At 33.9% G+C, this 20,101-nt stretch overlaps 1 long non-coding RNA gene across 4 annotated transcripts in view; it reads left to right on the forward strand.

The window, feature by feature from the left end:
• The first annotated feature begins 8,879 nt into the window (after nucleotides 1–8,879).
• The window catches only part of LOC136026143 (uncharacterized), a 99,901-nt gene continuing 88,679 nt past the window's right edge, over nucleotides 8,880–20,101 (forward strand). For all 4 annotated transcript variants that reach the window (XR_010617216.1, XR_010617215.1, XR_010617213.1 and 1 more), the window contains exons 1-2: nucleotides 8,880–8,972; nucleotides 17,551–17,731. This is a non-coding gene — a long non-coding RNA (uncharacterized LOC136026143). The remainder of the gene's footprint in view (nucleotides 8,973–17,550; nucleotides 17,732–20,101) is intronic.

Consider the following 20,101-nt stretch of genomic DNA (forward strand, 5'->3'; position numbering starts at 1 on the left):
GAAAATTCTATGAGCTGTAAGGTATGTCGGATCTACGTTCATATCACAATTAATATGTTCTATTTCTTTCTCTTATTTTTATTTATTTTCAAGCAGTCTCTTTTTTTATCCTCATTAACATTAAACTCCAAAATAAGCAGAGTTTATTTCGTATAGGAGGGAGAATGTCCCTTCCTCATCCCAATCTCTGCCTAATGGTCGCAGAAATTGAAGAAGATGCTTGCTCGATCTGAATTGGAAAGTTTTAGTCCTTATTTTATAAGTCGAAAGCTATTGGAGACCAAACAGCCGCTGTCATTAAACTATTTTTGACATTTGGTCCTTTTGTTGCCCCTTAGGACCTCTGATCGACATTTGAGGTACCTATTTTGTGCTTTCTCTTTGGCTGCTCAATTGTACGCACTGGGGAATTTTCCTCAGAGGTAATTTTGCGCGAAGGGGGGTACTTTACGGGGGGTAAACACCCAGACCCGTATTTAGCATTCTCAACAGCTTTCAGCTATCTTACTAAGCTTAAAGGGGCTCTGTCTCGTAAACCCTCCTTATAGCTCTTGAAATTTGAATTGCTTTTCTCTATTTTTGTGGGATATTTTGAAGTTCTATTCCCACTCTCCCTCCTACAATTCAAATTCCACTGTATATGCCTTATCATGACTTTGTAACACATGATTACATTTTATCAAATATATTTCCTTTTTTTTATAGCTCAGTAGCATTGAAATTGAAAGGAAAATTTGTTTGCAGTATTTTGAATCAACCATGTCCCAAGATATCACGACAGACAATTTTTTTTTTATTAATAGCCTTGCGGAACTGATTGGGCATATTATAGGCAGTGCAATAGCGCTGCCTAAGTAAAGAGCAATGTGGGCACAATGTTTTATTTATTTATTTTTGTTTGTTTAAACCAGGGCACTTCGTATAGAGGGAGTAGTCTTAGAAACTTCAAGGTGGGCCATTCGATTGAAAATTGAAAGAGCTAGTACCAGATATGATTACATATTTGCTATGAAATTTAGTTCTTACAAGAAAAATTAACTTCAATGGAAGCAGTTTCAATAAAAAAAAAAATTATTATTTTGTCCCCTGCCATGTACGCAGACGGGTATGGGGGCTCTGTCTCGTAAACTCTCCTTATAGATCTTGAAATTTAAGCTGCTTTTCTACTCCCCTCCCCCTCCTAGAATTAAAATTCCGCTGTATATACCTTATCCTCACTTCGTTACATATGAATACATTTTATCAAATATATTTACGCTTTTTCTCTTTTTTTTTCTTTTTCTTTTTTTAGCTCAGTAATATTGAAATTGGAAGGAAAATTTGTTTGTGATATTATGAATAAATTATTTCCCAGGATGTTAAACGATTATTTTTAATAGTTAGGTATTTTTTTCAAATGCCTACTAGGTTCGCCGGTTAATGAGGTAATATTTGTTTTACAAAAACATGACAAAAATAAATTATAAAACTTGAGGTGATAAATTTAATGAAAAAGTAATACAAAATTCAAATAAACAAAGACACTACAAAAATATTAAAAAATGAAATTAAGTCACTTGAATTATTAAACTAGATAAAAAAAAAGCAATTAAAAATTCAAATAAAGAGCCAGGAAAATTTTTTGCAGTATTATGAATCAACTATGTCCCAAGATATCACGACAGACAATTTTTTTTTTATTAATAGCCTTGCGGAACTGATTGGGCATATTATAGGCAGTGCAATAGCGCTGCCTAAGTAAAGAGCAATGTTGGCACAATGTTTTATTTATTTATTTTTGTTTGTTTAAACCAGGGCACTTCGTATAGAGGGAGTAGTCTTAGAAACTTCAAGGTGGGCCATTCGATGATTTTTTTTAGATTCAAAAACTAAAAAAATCGTTGCAAAACTTTTTCAATTTTTTAACTCGACTCACATAGAGCTAAATTTCGAAGCAAACTCAACAGTATTTTCTGCGTTTTCAAGTTGTGTGGGTTGTGAAGCTGAGGTGGAAGGACGGTCAGCTAGACGACAAGGGGAAGTCATGAGGACGTTGGAAGGAGGATAGGGATGGTATTGCCAATTGTAAGGTGAATAATTAGATTGAGGCGATGTCAATGACGTTGACAAGGGTGACCGCCGTTGGTACACTTCAAATTGCGCTCTTTCTCTCGTCAGGTTGCACAACCCCGCTTCAAAAAGGGTATCATTAATAATTTTTTCGGCAAATAGTTTTTGGTCTGGGCGTAGCTTCTTCATTTTCATAGCCCAACCTTGAGCTAGAATATTCTCTTCTGTCTGAGGTTCATTGAAACATGCTGTAGCTAACATCACTAGTTGGTTAGTGGAATCTGGCAGATGTTTTTTTTCTCTTTGGAAGGAGGAGGGTTTTGGGATTAGTTGGTTTAGCTCTTCTTGAAGGAGACACTTCACCTTGCAATTCTTCATCGGGAAACGGTTGCTGCAATAAGTAAGGAATAAATAAATTAACAATTAGCTTGAACATTATGCTTAACAATATTTATGTACATTAATTTTTATATTTATTTATTTTTTATGTAACTATGAGTTAGATTTACCGATTTTTCTTCCTTCCTTTTAGGTTCCGAAATCTGCAGAGAGATTTATTATTATTTTAAAAAGTAAAGCTGTGAAAGAGAGTCAAACTTTAGCGTAAAAAGCGGGGCGTTGAGGAGGGGACAGACCCTTTCATATACAGAATAATTTCTGTTCGTTTTAAGTTTTAATGTCACTCCTTACTATCAGTTAAAAAAATCTGGTTTTTTCATTTATTTTACTATAAGGGTTCATTGTATTGGTGTTTGCTTTGTTACATAGATGATATATTATCATCTCTAATAGCGTTGTAGTTTGTGCGTTATGTTTTGCATGTGAGTTTTCTGAAGAATAAAAATGAATATATAAATGAGTGAAAAGAAAGATAAACATTGAACAATGTAAGACTAATTAAGAAGAATATTTTTCATAAAATGCAGTGTGCGTGGGGAAGCTCAACTATGCCGTTTAAAGTGAAAACTGGAAAACGGACCTAAGATTTTTTTATTATTTAATATGCATTAATCATAAAATATTAATTAATAGAATTAGTGGAATAAAAATAACTAATTAATTATTTATTTCTTCAAAAAAACTTTTCAAGTGAAAATTAACATGTGGCGTACGCCACGTTTAACCGCTATCTGCCTCAGACCTCTTCTTGATCCAGCAAAAATGCTACTAAATCTCAAAATATACCTTTTCTTACGACATCAACCCCATTCGAGGCGACATATGTGCTTATCATATGTTCCAAGAAGGTTGGCCGACAAGGACAATCTTTGACAATGTATATCCTTCATCCGCAAAACGTGCTCTAGCCATCTCAACCTATCTTTCCTTATAGCCCTAAGAAAGACAAATTGAACCGCATTTTTCGTACAACTATTTTTCTGACAGTCGGGTACTGTCAACACTCTAGATTCCAATTAATTTGGAATCTCTCTCTAGATTCAAAACATCACTCTAGAACATTACTCTAGATCCAATTGATTAAGATTAATTTTGAAACCTATTCTTGCATCCTGGACTAGGAAAATCTCTATAAGTCCATTCATATTGCTACGATTTTCAACTATAATGCTTAAGTCCTCAGCACAATCTAAGGCCAGGAGTTTCGCTTCCCCATTTGATTCCCTGCTCAGCTGATTCTTGTTCCCATCGGATTACTCACTAACCTAACCTCAACTACTAAGCTCATTTCCTATATTAGCCGAAGCAATGGTATTCTTGTACATAGCACTAACCACTTTTATTTATTTATCTTGAGTCAAACAGTGCGTGGTACCTAACTGTAAGCAAGGCGTAACTCGGCCAAATAGTAACCGGAACTCTAAAAACAGTATTGTGATAGCAATAGATGTCTCAAAAGAATTGACTCTTTATTTGATTCCAAATATATAAAATCCATAAAGTTTAATGTTATTAACCAAAAGCAACGAGCCTGAGAATATTTATCCGATTTTTGAAAAAGGGATACTGATACACAACGATACTAAGAATAAAAACAACTTACAAAACACCTGACAGCACGGAGTTATATCGGGAGCAATAAATATTCAAGAACCAGCTAAATATGTTTTTCAGAATTTGGATTTCTATTAAAGATGAAGAATCGCTTGGACACAGCGGAAAATGTCTTAACGTGGCACTATCCGTCATGCTTAGCACTCCCCACTAAGGGCAGAGAATCAGGAAATTGGTACCGGCGCTATGCAAACGACTGGTCAGTATGAGAAAAAAGTTTGATCTTGTATTGATAATAAAAAACCTTGGCCTATATTAATTTGCAGAGCATTGGCTAGTTTATAAAACGATAATACAAATCCGGTTAGGGTGATTTCTTAGCTAAAATGATTAAATTGTCTAAAAAAGTAACAATAAAGAGAAAACAGCGTTGTTTTTTTAGGTAATTTGTATTTACTCTTTTGACTTTAAATAGTAATCCAAGTTAAGGTGGTTTTTTTCTTTTTCTATTAGAAAAACTTGCAATTCCAATTTAACTGCTTTCGCATACTCTTTGTCCTTTAATAAATTATTTTTCATCGATATATTCTAATAGTTCCTTCTCTCAAAAATACTTATTAGTGTGAAAATAGTTTAAATGGACAGATTAAACATTTCGCATGCATTTAGATACCACACACTTCTCAAACATGCACTGATATAAGTTCAAAAGGTTGTTCCTATTTCATGGATTTATATTAACCTCAGATATTTTATGGATTACAGATATTTAATATTTTTTTTTAGTTAAAGATGGAATATTAAAGAGATAAAGCAGAGTTTGGGAAGAAAATTCCTCCTTTCATCGACATGAGGCCTAAAAGTCGTATCCGTCACTTTGATACGTTTGAAAAAAAATTGCCAAAAACAGATTGTTTGTTAGGGAGCTCTCAAGTAGCGAATCAGCTATAAGACAGTGGAATGCGAATTTTAAATGAATATTATGACTTTATTTCCAAGAGCCGTCCTTAGCAAAACAAATGAAAAAAAAACTCGAATTAAAACATGATCATTAAAACAAAATCTTTTTAAAACAATCCTAGCATCATTACTTAAGGGAAGTTCAACCAAAACTCTAGAGGAACTTCAGCCTTTAACTTCCCCTAGAGTAATGATGCTAGAACTGTTTTAAAAGATTTTACTGAGGACAGCCTATGGATATAGAGTCGACACATTCATTTAAACTTCGCATTCCATTGTCATATAGAAAAAAATTTGTCTATTTTTCCATTTGTATGTTGCTGTTTAATTTTGAGAACTGCCTAGAAAATTGTTTTTGGTGATTACCTTGTGGGTTTGAAAGTGTCAGATATAATCTATAGCCGCGACAATAACGTTATTGATTCTTCCTAAGCTTCTCCCCCTTAAAAAATTTAACGCTATAAAATACATACAAGATTCCTTAATTAAAAGCTTACTCCGTTAAGTTTCCAATCCAAGCGAACAGTGAACTAAATCAGACTTAGAGCATGTGCCTTAATTATAGAAAAACGAAGAATTACGATGCTTTTGATGTAAAAGAGGGTCAGCTAAAAAAAATGACGAATTGTAGACTCTTAAATTTAGATATTATAGTAAAAATATAGCAATAAGCCTTTATTTGATTCCAAATATATAAAATCCATAAAGTTTAATGTTATTAACCAAAAGCAACGAGCCTGAGAATATTTATCCGATTTCTGAAAAAGGGGGGAAACAACCTCACAAAGTCAATCAATCCTAATCAAAATCACACCATCAGAATCAGCATGTCAGAGAACCCTTCTCATAAGGTTTCTAACTCCTATCTGCAAAACTGTGGAATTTTGTGTTTCTTGTCAGAACAAAGATCATGGATGCGTGTTTATTATTATTTGATCATTATTTTTCCCCAGGGGCAACCGTATCGAAAAACGGTCCTAAAATCAGTAAAAATTTATTACAAAAAGAAAATTATAGCACTTTTAAAAAAGAGCCCGAACCCCATCAGAAATGTCGTGAACCCTTCTCATAAGGTTTCCAACTCCTATCTGCAAAACTGTGGAATTTTGTGTTTCTTGTCAGAACAGAGATCATGGATGCGTGTTTTTAGGCCTTAAACTGCAGCTTGTAATTATTAAATTTTGACTCTGTTGCTCAATTCTCTTTTTGTTTTTATTTATTTATTTTTTTCAAACAATTTTAGTTGTGATAAAATTTTGAAGTCCAAAAAGCAAAATAACGAAGGTATACTTTCTTATGATAAGCTCTATTTTTTGGATTAAATTATATTACTCCTAAATTAGATTCTTGTAAATTATACTAACTCTGTATTTAAAATTCGTATTTCATAAATAATTGTAGTTTTTATCTTCAATTTCTTGAAGATACCGATGACAATATATCCCTTGGACTTTCTATTTGACAAAATTCAAGACTTTCCTAGGGAAAGTGTAAGAGGAATGTGATGTAAAACATATATATGTACAATGCCCTATTTAAACTCATGTGACTTCTTTAGTTTCATCGTCTCAAAAAAACAAAAAAAAACATTTGGGCTAGATTTATTGGGTATATTTTAAGAACCTAAAAGCGATAAAACAATAACTGAAATAACTAAGTTTTTCTTATGAACCAAAAGAGTGAAGATGAAACTTAACAAGAACAAAAATAACTACTTCGTAGCATACGCAACATACATCTGCAATACTTTTCAAATAAACTTGCTAGAAATAATTCCCAACATCTATATATTCTGAAAAAACTAGCGCTCTACTAAAAACAAAACCTATTTGAGGTTTTGAGAGAATCCATAAGCCGAGTAAAGCTTGGTCTCCTGGTACTATAATGTTTAAACCTGAAATATTCCTAGTAGGGAGAAATTATTTTAAAAATCAGTTCTCCCGAAACTTTAAAATCCAAGAACCAAAAATAATCAGTGCATACTTTCTTATGAGAGGTCAAAAATTCTGCAGAGCATTGTGGCATAAAAATTAAAAGATAAGAATATGAGCTTCACATCTAAAATTCTTTTAATGTCCTTCAGTTTTCTAAAGCCTCTATATATTTTATACACCACAATACTTCATAAGTAATTGAAGCTTTTTTTTTATCTACAGCCCCTCAAAGATACTGAGAATAATATATCTCTTGGACCCTTAATGTAACAAAATTGCACATTTTTTCGTTAAATTACTATGTGTAACTTTTTTACTAAAACTAAATCTTCGACCCTAGATTTGGTCCCTAAGAACGGAAGTAGAATTTCAAGAATCTTGGAGAGATACCTTGAATGCATACAAACAAAATTGGAGAATTTGGTACGCACAGTAGTAGCGTGCCGTCAATTGACCGGCATTTGTTCTACTTTTGGAATTTTTTGCTTGTTTTTTAAAAGATTCAAAACAAATTTGATCGAACCTCGGCCAAAATAAGGACGAGATATAAATTTTAACTTGTACGAAACATTCTTTTGACCCAAATAATCGATAGCGAGACCTTAAACTGCCTGAAAATAGAACTAATCTGGAAAAGGGGAATTTAAATTAATAATTTTATTTAAAGTAAACTTAAATTAAAATAAATTTATTTGCACCATATCAAATGTGTATATCTTACTCTATATTTAAATTTTCTGGTTCTACATCCTGCATTCCACTTTTTTGACTACCGCAATATCTTTGCACTTTTTAATCTATAGTGCTAAATTAATAGATTAATAATTATAAAATAAATAAATAGTCTCTTACTTCAAATATAATTATAGTGCAGTTAATTGGCAAATCGATTCTTTCAGTTTGATTACTTACAGGAGTGCATTTATGCTCGTAATTTTTAAAATTGTGTCTTTTTGTGTAATAGCGTTTATTTTTACATAAAAAGTCGTTGCAACATAACAAGCATCAAGTAATTGTAAAATTCAAATAAAAATCAAGTGTTTTCAATCTTAAATTCTTTATGCTGAAAAGAAAGCATAATTTTAATTTGATTGATTTTTTCTTTTTGAAATAGCATCGTATTTGTGTATACAGTGCTTTTATGTTGGTGATAGAATCGGGTAGACGGAGAAGTGTTCAAAACTGGAATACTTGTTGTTTTTTTATGGGTATCTCTAAGTTCTGTTTTGAAGGCCAAAGCAAATTTCCAAGATAGAAACGCTAATGAATATACTATAGAAGAACCTCAACTATGCTACAAAAGAACTCTAGAGAATTTTAACGAAAAACTAGGGGTGTCCTGCACAAGTATTCTTATTGCCGAAATCGGCATCGGGGAAACTATTAGTTTATCTTGATTGTCCGTTTCTCGCATAGCTCATCGGTTATTATTGGCTGCATGGCATCATATCTATTTCTTCTTTATACAAGTGTTTGGAGAACTAGGTTAACTAGTCTTCAAGGGTAGAAAAGCTTCCACCCCCTGGATATAAGTTTGGTGGCACGTCTTTCAAAACTGATGTATGCTTTTTTTAATATAGGGAGGATATAAAAATTATATCTTCGAGCTTAAAACCAACAAGTCCATCACACGGAAGGCTTATGGCTTTTGGAGATCGATTGAAAAGGTTATACTTAACTAGCCACAGATTTCTTAGCATGGGTGCTGAAATTTAGTTCACTGTGAATAAAAAATCTCACACGTTACTTACAAAGAGGATTGGATGGCTTCAAAGAAAATAGAATTGACAAGGATTCATTTTGCTGATATGAATGAATTGACAATTCTTTATTATTAAGCCAAGAAGCCACACCTTATTTAATCTACCAACTAAAGGCAAGCCGATACATCAATTAAGACAGGGCTTAAGTGTGACATTTACGATACTCAGGGAACATATTCATACATAGAAAACGTTGCAACGCTGGTCAGATATTCGATCTATCACCATCATCAAGCTCTCCGACATTCTGCGCTTGGGCTGCCGTTTCAGCCAGCCCTTTGGCTGGCTGAGAACTAGTAGATAAATAAAATTGGTAAGTATAAAGCTCTTTGTACCTTTTATAGATGTAAAGTCGACTTGTTCTAATGGAAAACTAGACTAACAAAAGCTGCAGGCCTTTGGTGAGAATGATTAGCCTATATTAACAGATGTCAGACTCTACCCCATTAAAGTATATCCTTGGAAGGTATTTTGAAGCAACTACCTCCACTCCTCTCTCTAGAGAGCCCTCACCTTTGATGACGTTTAAAAATATGTGTGTTATAAAATTGAAACCCTGCAAAATAGATCTTCTGCTTAATTGAAGTACAACAAAATTATTTTCAGCTTCATAACTTTGCTCAATTCCTTTTTATAAGGTTTTAAAGATGTGCTAATACATTTCCTAAATTTCGAAAAAAATATTGATATCTTAGAATTCTACTGAAATAACAGAAATTACATTTTCAGAACTAAAAGCAGAGAAAAAGCAACTGGTAGCTGAAAATTTAGGTAAAGTGTTTTGTCAAAATTTCAATAGGTATTGACCCATCATTTAGGCAAATTTCAGGGCCCTCTAGAGGGGGAAGGAGTAGATGTGGGTACTTTAAAATACCTTCCTGGGATATACTTTAGCCTGTAGACCCATACTGCAGATCAATACAGCAGAGGACCTAATAAATTATATTTAAATGTTTTTGAGTAATTAGTATTTACTTTCCTAGGGGGGCTGCAAACCATGTTATTGGAATGACTATAAATACATTATAGCCCAGTTCTAAAGATGGTTTTTGGTCACATCCTACTTCCTCTTGTTTTGCCTTATGCTGCTTCTACAGAATTGCATATCATGTATCAGGGTAGGTGTCAATAAATATTTTGTCTTTTAGAGACATGTCTCTAATGTCTTGCATCCTTTGTATTAATATGAATAGGATAATCATTTCTCAGTCTTCATTTTTTGTGAGGAAAATGGTAGTGTTAAAATGTGTGCTGAAGAAGAGACATGCAGTAAAACTTATAAAAATGATTTTCAAAAATGGAAAGAAATGTACAATACTATTAGGCCTAAAAGGGAATAGAAATAAACTACTTTATGTTATATATTATAAGTAAAATATTGTTTTACAAATCAGAGGTGTATTACTTATTATTAAAAGATGCATTATAATAAGTCAACCTTAATATCAACATTAGTTCTTTTTAATATTGCTTCTCAGATTCTACCTCTCTAGGGTTGAAATTTGTTCCATCACCTAGTTAATAGGCAAATTAAATGTGTAATCTGTTTAATTTAATTTGTTGGCAAGAGGGGATGAGGAACAGAAAGAAGATTTATTTTTAGCTTTAGCCAATCTAGTATTAATCCATTGTCTTCAACTACCTTAACAGTTATAGCAGGTGAGCTGCAGAAGTACTAGTCACTGTCTTGGATTTTTTTTTTACATCTTTAAATTTCCTTGGTATAAAGTAAAGGTTTGATTATAAGTTGCTTCTGGCTGGCACAGCTATTATAATTTTACCCTTATGTGAAGATTTGTAAAGAAAATTTATTTCCATCTCTTTCAAAGATGGTGTCCATGCTATTGTTTCTATTTCATTAATTGAGCAATAATTGTGTACATGAAATTTTCTATAATTTTCATTTCTAAGAATTAGCTACAATATTTTTATGAAATATTAGATTTGTTTGTGCATCTGATACATTGTTTTTTCTATGCATGACTGTATTTTGTTTTCCTGAAAACTGGCATTTCTTGTTTAAATGTTCCTGTCTGTTGAGGAGCACTGTGTTGGCTAGGGCTATTCTGGTCCCCCTGGCCCTGGGGAACTGTCTTAACACAGAAGTTTAATTTTTCTGATGTGCAAAGTAGTTTTAACAAAATGATAATCTCAAAATGTTTGTCAGATGAGTTTTTGAAAAAAAGGGCACAAGGAGGGTAGATCTGATATATTTTGGGGAAAACAGCATGGTTAGGATAGCTAGTTGCCCTCCAATCACTTTTGACTCTTACTAGTGGTACTAGAACTCAATTTTCAATCAAATGAGCCTCCTGTGAAATTTTCATAACAATCCCTTCCATATTAAGTACCTCTGGGAGAAAAAATTGCAACCATATGACCTTTACCATAGGCAATGCTATAGCACTACCTCTCAAATACTCATCTGAGTGGATTAGCATTGTTTATCTGGCAGACAAAGAATATGTCCAAGGTAATGGCATCCTCATTGCCTCACCACAGAGACAATTTTTTTGTTATGTGCAAGTACAGATCTTGTCATTGCTGACATAATCTTGCCAGATGATCCAGCAAAGACAGTTATTTTCAAACAGGGTTTCTCCTGTTCTGCAATTAGCTTTATGCATTCTATTGATCAACTGAGAACAGAAAAAAAAATTTTGCTCAGTAACAGTTGGGGCTTCAAGTTCTGTGAGTATACTGTTGATTTTCAGATTGGTTAAAATCTGTAATACTGCTTTGGCTTTGGCTATTCTGATGCATAGTTTTTTTTTTAGTCACAATGGGAAGCTACTGTACTGCCTAATTACTTGAAGTTTGTCATGTTTGTGCCTTTATCTCTTAGTTGGATTCCCATGGGTGAATTTCCTTATTTACATAGTTTTAGACTTTGGAATGTAGATATGTAATCCAGATTGTTCTGCTTTATTCCAGAGTTTGTTCAGATAATTCTGACAGTTTTGCCTGTCTCTTTGGGCTAAACTATGGCATTTACAAACTCCTTTGGGGAGGGGGTTATGTGCAAACATAGTTGGCAAAATTGACATCCTGGAGAAGCTTTCCTGCAATTCAGATTTGATTTTAATTCCCCTGACTTAGATGTTGTCTTTGACTAGGCTGAAGAAAAAAGGTGACAATTCACGTTCTTGCTTTTTGTCAGTCATCACTTTGAGATATTGTGTGTTGCCATCAGAAGTTTTTAACCCAGCACTTTGTCTTTTATTACATGGTAACTATTAGACAGGCTTGTTTTTTGGGAATAATGACATTAATGTTTTGAAAAATATAGACAATCCTTTTATTTAGTATGATGATTGAACATTATTTTGAAATATATGACTATGTTTGACAAAGTATCAGTAAGGGGCATTCTGTGTCAGTTCAGCACAGTGACCCTGCATTATCATCTTCGATTTTGATGAAATTTGGCATAGCGATAGCCCATATGAGAAACTCCCAGAACCAAAATTTTAGGTTTTTTGTTTGACCAGTGTCCAAGATATGGGTCATTGAACATTGCCCCAAACTGCCTGATTTATGCCAACCAGCCAATGGTTAAACTGCTGTATCTCAACTCCTATTGTACCTAGAAACAAAAGTAAAATACCAAATAAAGGCTATTTGAAAGTTCTTTCTGAATAAAGCATCTAGAAATAGTTATTTTTATTAACCAGACAAATATGAGCATATATAATCTAGTAACCCTCAAATAGGTCATTTTGTCCAAACAGAATTTTATGTGCTTTTATCCATACAAAGCTCTCATTGTTTCAAACAACTGGTGAAAATTTCAGAGTGGGATCTCCAAGGTTTTTTTGTTTGAATTTGTCAATGATTTGTTTGAATGACTACCCATGGTACTTGGACATGTCCCACTACATACCACAAGTGGTATACCACTTGATGCACAGAAAAGTAACTGTAGTGCTGTAGTCATAAATAATCTTTTAAGTCGTAAGAATTATAATTTCAATTGTCAGTTTTTAAAGGAATTAAAAAGACTCCATGTAAAGGGTAATTTATTCTTGGTTAAATTTTCAAATCTGGGATTCATTTTTTTTTCTTACCAGATATTGGTTATTCATTTTAAAATTTAATAAATCTAGAGGAAGAATTAAGTTTTGTCTATGGAATGATTGACCATTTCAGGTAAACAAAAATTTTCCAAATATTTCTACAAATTGGCTTATCCACTAACAAGGTTTTAAAGATATGCAAATACATTTCCTAAATTTTAAAAAACAAACATTGATAGGGCTCAAAATTCTACTCGAATAACAGGAATTGCGTTTTCAGAACTAAAGGCAGAGAAAAAGCAACTAGTAACTGAAAATTAAGGTAAAATGTTGTTTTGTCAAAATTTCAATAGGTATAGACCTGTCATGTAGACAAATTTCAGGGCCCTCTAGAGGGAGAAGGAGCGGAGATGGGTACTTTAAAATACCTTCCCAGAGCATTCTTTAGCCTGTAGACCCATCCCCGAAAGTTTCATTTTCCTAGCCCAAACCCTTTCTGAGATAGCAAGAAGTCGATTAACTAGAATTTTACCTTATTTATGATAAAGTTATGCCCAGTTGACCACCCACTTTGAAAAAAGGAGGTTTTGTAATTTATTTTAATAAGAAAGTTCTGGCTTCTAAAATAGAGTTACCTGTACTTGGGAGGGGGGGTTGGGTACAAAAGGATTTTTTCATGGGTGGGGGTCAAAAATAAATTAAAGAATACATCAAAAATTTATTTATATCAGTCATTCTCAAAGTGTCATTCATTAAGTCTGTTAATATCTTAACAATCTGGGTTTCCTTCGAATTTCCTGTTATTTGCTATAAACATTTTCAAAGAGTTCATGGTAACAAACTGTAAGTAAGGAGCGACCCTGCTCAATAGTTACCAAACCTTTAATAAGTTTATTCTTACCCATGAAAGGTTATGAGCCTGAGAAAATTTACCTGATTTTCGAAAAAAGGGGTTAACACTCTAAAAGTCACGGAACCTTAATTAAAATTCCACTATCATATTCAATGTATCAGAGAACCCTACTGTGGAGGTTTCAAGCTTGTATCTGCAAAAATGTGAAATTTTATGTTTTTGTCAGAAGTATGATCATGGATTTGTGTTTTTCTTTAGGTGTAATCGCATAGACCCTTTGGTCGTAAAATATAGGAAGAGGGCCCACTCGAAAGGAAACTAGAAGTTCTTGTGCCTCTTTTTAAGAAGCGCTCTCTCTCTCTCCCCTCCTTTTTCTCAAAATCGTCTGATAGCCATATGCATTTTGATAGAATTTTAAGATAGCCATTTTGTTCAGCATGGCCAAAAGGCTGAATAACTATGCCTTTGGAGATATCACAACCCCCCCCCCCACAGCCCATGGGAAAAGGTCCTAAAGTAACAAAACTTCCCCATTGTTTACCTAGAGTATTTGTTATTGGGAAGTATGCACACATTTTTTTAGTTGGGGTGGGGGTCGACTTTTTTTGCTTGTGGGATTTTCCATGGGAATGATTTGCTCTGTGGAGGGAAGTTTCCAGGAGGTTAATTTTTTGGGGGAAATGCAACACTGGAGGATTTTGCCGCAATTCCTCTACGAAATACTTCTTATGTCTTGCCCTCTCTTTGCCGACTCAATTTTACCCATGGAGATGTTAAGGGTAATGGTTTGGGGTAAAGTTTCACTGCTATTGAATTGTCTAGAGAATAAATCCTTGGGGAGGAGGACTTTTCCTTGGATGTATTGCCAGATTTCCTGACATTTGGCTATTTAAAAAACGATTTTAAAAAATCAGTTTTTTTATTAATAATAATATAAGGAGCAACAATGAAATTGAAAATGAATAGAAATTATTAAGTATATAAGGGGGGTTGCTCCTCCTCAACACCTCGCTCTTAACGCTAAAGTTTGAATTCTGTCCCAATTCTTTAAGAACGATTCCTGAAAAAAAATGTGTTCGTTCAATTAGAAGGATAAGAAGTTTTTAAAAGTACTAAATAGCTTTAGAGTAAAGTGCAAAGTGCTGAGGAGAAGCAACCCTTCTTATATACGTTATAATTTCTGGTCGTGTGAAGCTTTAATGATGCTCCTTACTTCCTCTCTTTTTCAGTTGAAGAAACTTATTTTTTTTTCAATTAAATTTCTTTAAGGATAAAATTTAAGACAGATTTTACACCATATGTTGATTGCTATGCCATCTCGAAATCCTGGTAACAGACCTTGAAGAAGGCCTAGTGAATGTTAAAGGTGAACAAATACCAATAATGCTAGAGGCCCACTGACTTGATAAGTCAAATGAAGCTGGAACTATACTGAGTAAAAGTGTCCTGTATATTTTGCGTATCTTGTTATTTATGGAAATGTAATGTCTGTCTTGAGGAAAACTAACGCCCATCCTGTAGCTCTGAGCCTAATTAGGCCTTTTGCAAAGAGATCATAATTCATTAGACAAAAAAGCATGTCCCAAGTACCTGGAAAGACAGTAAGTTTTAAAAATTGCCCAAAAATAAAACCTACTATTTGGTATAGTTGTAAAATCATACAGCCCTTCTCTCAGGGAAAATATTACCACTTTAAAGAAAAGCACTGAGACTCCACCAAGGAAATGGGCCCCTAGTACAATTAGTGCACTGCAACGAAGATTTTCGACAAGCAGTATGGCATCTCCATTGACTGACTCTAAATCACTTATGGCCTATGTAAGTTTCACCCCTTGAGGAGTAAGAAACTCCTCAAAAAAAGCAACAAAACTAGTATGTAATTTCAAGCTCAAGAAATGGACGTTTTCCCTTCGTCACACGTAATACCCATTGCCGAAATATTCGCCTGTGCTTATTTCATTGTCCAAGCTAATTCAGTACCCGACTTCAGTCATCTTTATCTCCCAAACACAAAAATGGATTACACAAGCTCTAGAGATATTTAATTTTCCACTTATGCACGCTATATTTTCATATTTAAACCCATTATGAAATTCCTAGATCATTGAAAATAGCCATTGTTAACCCCATCCTTAAGCCTTACCAGCCTGAAAATAATATTCAATCCTAGAAACCAATTTCAGTGGCAACAACACTAGGTGAAATCCTGGAGCAACATACTTTAGCTAGGGTTGAATTGTGTGTGGAAATAAACGATCTCTATCTCTTTGAACAAACAAGATTCAGAAAGAAACGCTGCTCACAGGACAATATTGGTTGCCTAGAGCATGATATATCCAACTCCTTTAAACATGGAAATGCAACCATTGCCATTCTCTTTGATCGGGTTGATGCCTATGGTAGTGTCATTCACAAATTGCAGGAGCCTGGAACACCCTATTAGAGAAGACCTAACCCAAGGATCAATTTTAGTCCACCTCTATTTCATCTATATTTATTATTCATATCTGAGCTTCAACTAAAATACATCGTTTGGGCTTTATGCAGACGGCCTAGTAATATGGAAGGCAGAAAGAAATGTCCTTGAATTAGTCAAAGATCTTCAACGAGATATTAATATAATCTCATGCTGTTCAGAAGCATTACGTTTATCTATCTCCACTTTCAAAACCAAAGCGACGCTATATACTAGGCAAAAACATGCATCCATACCAAATATTGCTTTGAATATTACTCCTTACTCATGAGTTTTTTTTCAAATTAAGAAGGCTGGATCACATCAAATCACTCAGGAGTAATATAATCCAGAAAGTGACTTTTTTAAAACAGCTTGCTATTTCCAAGTGGGCTTCATCGCCTGAAACAATGATAGATTTTTACAAAGTTTATAATAGAGTAGAGACGGAATGTGACATCCATCTATTAGCGTTTTTTATAATTGTTCCACACATGTTTGACACACTGGTGTCATTGCAAAGCTTCTGAAAATTAAAACAATTTGTTGTTGTTGTTTCGCAAATAAACTATGTACTTTTTCAGGGGATAGGAGACAGTTCCAGGTATTTCAAAAGTGATTTAGAATAAATTTTATATCAATACACAGCAAGTTCTTAGTATCGTCAGAATTGTTCAAATATCTTCAGTATGGAATAAGTAAAATCACAAATAGATTCAGTACAATTTACTTTTTTCAGAGGAGGAAAGAGGTTTCACTATTTAATAAGCGACACGTAATAATTTTTTTCAGAAAAGTGACCCAGGAACTCAATTTTTTTAATTAAAAGGCTCAATTTTCGGGCTCAGCCAGAATACATGGTAATATTGGTCAACGAATTCAACTTTTTAATTTCCTAGCATACTCACAAATATATTTTGTGAATTCAGCTTTTTTTATGGTGGTGAGGGTCTAGTCGTTTCATAAACTATATAAAATATGTTCTCAAAAATCCGTAATATGTTCAAAAATCCGAAAAAAACAAAATCAAAGCTTACTTTTGCGAGGCTAGAATTCTATTTGTCAGCTTATAATTTTATTCTATATAAACTTATTTACAGCCTACAAATTCTTATTTCTTAAATCTACGCCTGAAAAGTTCAACCAATAATTGTAAATGGTAGAACCCTATGGTTAAAAACAATGATAGTTCTGGTTAAATCAGAGTTCAACCAGTCAATTGTTTCACGCAAAAACACTTTTGATGGCAACCTGGTTTGCCACTGTTTCACGCTAAAACAGCGTTTGAGCTCAACCACACCGAGTGGTTGAGCTCAAACAGTCTCTGGTTGACGCAAAAAAAGGCCTTTAGTCAGATAAGTAATCGGACAAAAGAACAGGGGGTAACTTTCGCTTGCTTTGGCAACTATTGTGAAAACACACAGTTTTTCAAACTTGGAAAATCAGGTTCATCAAAAATGGCTTGGAATTGGAAAAGTATTCTTAAAAAAGGGTTTTGGTATATTCTCGATGTATTTCGCCATATTCTTTCAATGATTTGTTGCTTCAATAAAGGTTTTTATTTCAGTGAAACAGTGGCTTGGAAACAAGTGTACAGTAAAAGATTTGATTTCAGAGAAACAGTGGCTTGGAAACAACCTTACTGTATTATCGATATAATTCTTAGCTTATCTTTCATAGCCTGCAAATTTAAGCCAATTTGTATCTACATCTTTCCAGAGGGAGACTATCAGTGCAATATATCAGCTGTAAGTACACTATAGCCTATGGATTTAACACATTTTTGGTTAATGTTTTGTTTAATTACTTTAATATGAGCTATAAAGTAATCCTTCATCACCCCATAATTTTTGACTTGGCTACTTTGCTGGATAAATCTATTTTGTCAAAAATTATTAAAAGGTCTAAATACCATTTATTGCCCATTCATCATCACCCCCCTTCCTTTATTTTTGTGAATTGGCACTACTAAGTATAAAGGAAATTCTGTGTTTTGCTCCCTGTAATCCTAAATAGAAAATCTATGCTATAAAATATGTAGGCAAAAGAGTGTGTCAAAAATCAAAGTAGGCTAGTAGCCTAAAAGAAAGAGAAAATGTATTGCAATTCTGTAAAATATTTTTGTAGTGTCCATAAGTAAAGTATTTCCTTCTATATATCTGATGATGCTAAATTTGGAAAAATAAGTATAAGCTTATTATATTTTTATAAATTAATTTAGCCTATCAATTTAATATTTTCTGATAAGTTTTAGAAATTTGGTTCCTTTAAAAATTGGGTAAAATTATAGCAATCAGTTATTACTGAGTTTTGTATAAAGTGAATATACCACTTGATGCCTTTTTTTATGCTCTTTACAAATATAACTAGATCTATGTTGCATGGGCAACGTGAGGTGTTGCGGCAACCTTTGCTCGGCTTCGCCGAGTAAAGTGTTGTGAGAGCAACACTTTGGTTTTTTTTCTCGCTGCGACTAAACGCTGAAGTTGTTAATCTGTAAGGATGCTAAAATACATACTAGGTACACCAACTCGCAAAAGTTGCAAACTCCTCATTGCTAAAGATGATTGTAGCCTTACAGCCGATTATTACTTACAAGTTCCCTACATGTCTTACCACTGGAGCCAAATTGGTCTTACCATCAAATACAACGGAAACAAAAAATTGGTACACCAACTAGTAAGAGTTGCGAACCCCTCATTGCCGAGGATTATTATGAGCTAACAGCCAACTGTTGCTTACAACTCCCCTATATGTCTCACAATTGGTATCGGCCTATTTTTGGTTTCAGTGTGTACCTTACTACTGAAGTTGTCAACCCCTTTAAACTTTCAAACTGGTATATCTTATGAAGGAATTTTTGTACAAAAAAATGGATGACGTATACTTTAATCAGCTCATCAAAAGCTATCGACTGCCGTCGAAAAAAAAAATCTCAGTCAAAAGTTGACTTTTTTGCCGTAGGCCAACTTTCTAACGTCATCACTTAGAAAGGAGCAAAGGATAAACTCTAATTTCTTTAGCAATGAGAGAACTTTTAAAGTTTAAGAGGCACATCTGATACCATTTCTCTACCGCAATCCCAAGTGCGAAAAACCGAATGATAAACTCAGCCGAAATCACGGCAGCACTTTCGGACCCGTGGGAAAATGCCGTTTTTTTGCTTCTCTAAATTTTTCTATTTATCACTCAAAGAAGATATATTGGCTGTGGGGCAGGGTAACTGTCGCATATATTTAACACTTATAGATTTTAGTCCATCTTCAATTTGAAACTGGTGCCTGCCTGCTTGCCTGCTAGAACGGAGCTTTCCAAGCTTGGCTGCATAACTTCAGATAGTCCTCTCTGACATAGGCTATACAACTCCTCTTCACTTCACACACTATAGGCTCTGGCTCAAGGACAAGCAAAAACCATCCTTTTTGGCCCCAGGCAAGAGTTCTACGAAGCTTTCCAAAATGTAAAGTCATATTCATCAATCCGGCCTAAGGTCCACACTTTCCGTAAAAACCGCAGAGGTTAGACCCTTACCACTTTCTAGGAATAAGCTGAAATCGGGGTGCTAGGAACAAAAAAAAAAAAAACACGACAGAACCAAAGTGTTGCTCTTGCAACACAATAATTGCTTCTACTGGAAATTCAGATTTAAGCACTTTTTGACCTCTTAAAAATTACCTATATTTGACATTAGTCTTATGATTCGGCATTACCACCAAGCTGACCCAAATATTAATTCATGCTTCCATTTGGCCTAATATAAAGCTATCCGTAACTTTTCAGGATTAAAATACCATAGGTGACACTAATCATTACGAATTTACCTCATTATTTTACGTTATCGTTTGTACCTGTTAATTTTAACTTTCAACTTTTCTCAGCTTAGAAAGGAGATAAGGATAAACTCCAATTTCTTTAGCAATGAGAGAACTTTTAAAGTTTATTAGGTACATCTGATAATATTTCTCTGCGCCAATCCCAAGTCCAAAAAACCGAATGATAGACTCAGCTGAAATCACGACCGGAAATGGGTAGAAACAATCGATGGCAGCACTTTTGGACCCATGGGAAAATGCCACATTTTAGCTTCTGTAAATTTTTCTATTTATCACTCAAAGAAG

Source organism: Artemia franciscana, chromosome 4, assembly GCF_032884065.1.
Source record: "Artemia franciscana chromosome 4, ASM3288406v1, whole genome shotgun sequence".
NCBI lineage: Eukaryota > Metazoa > Arthropoda > Branchiopoda > Anostraca > Artemiidae > Artemia > Artemia franciscana.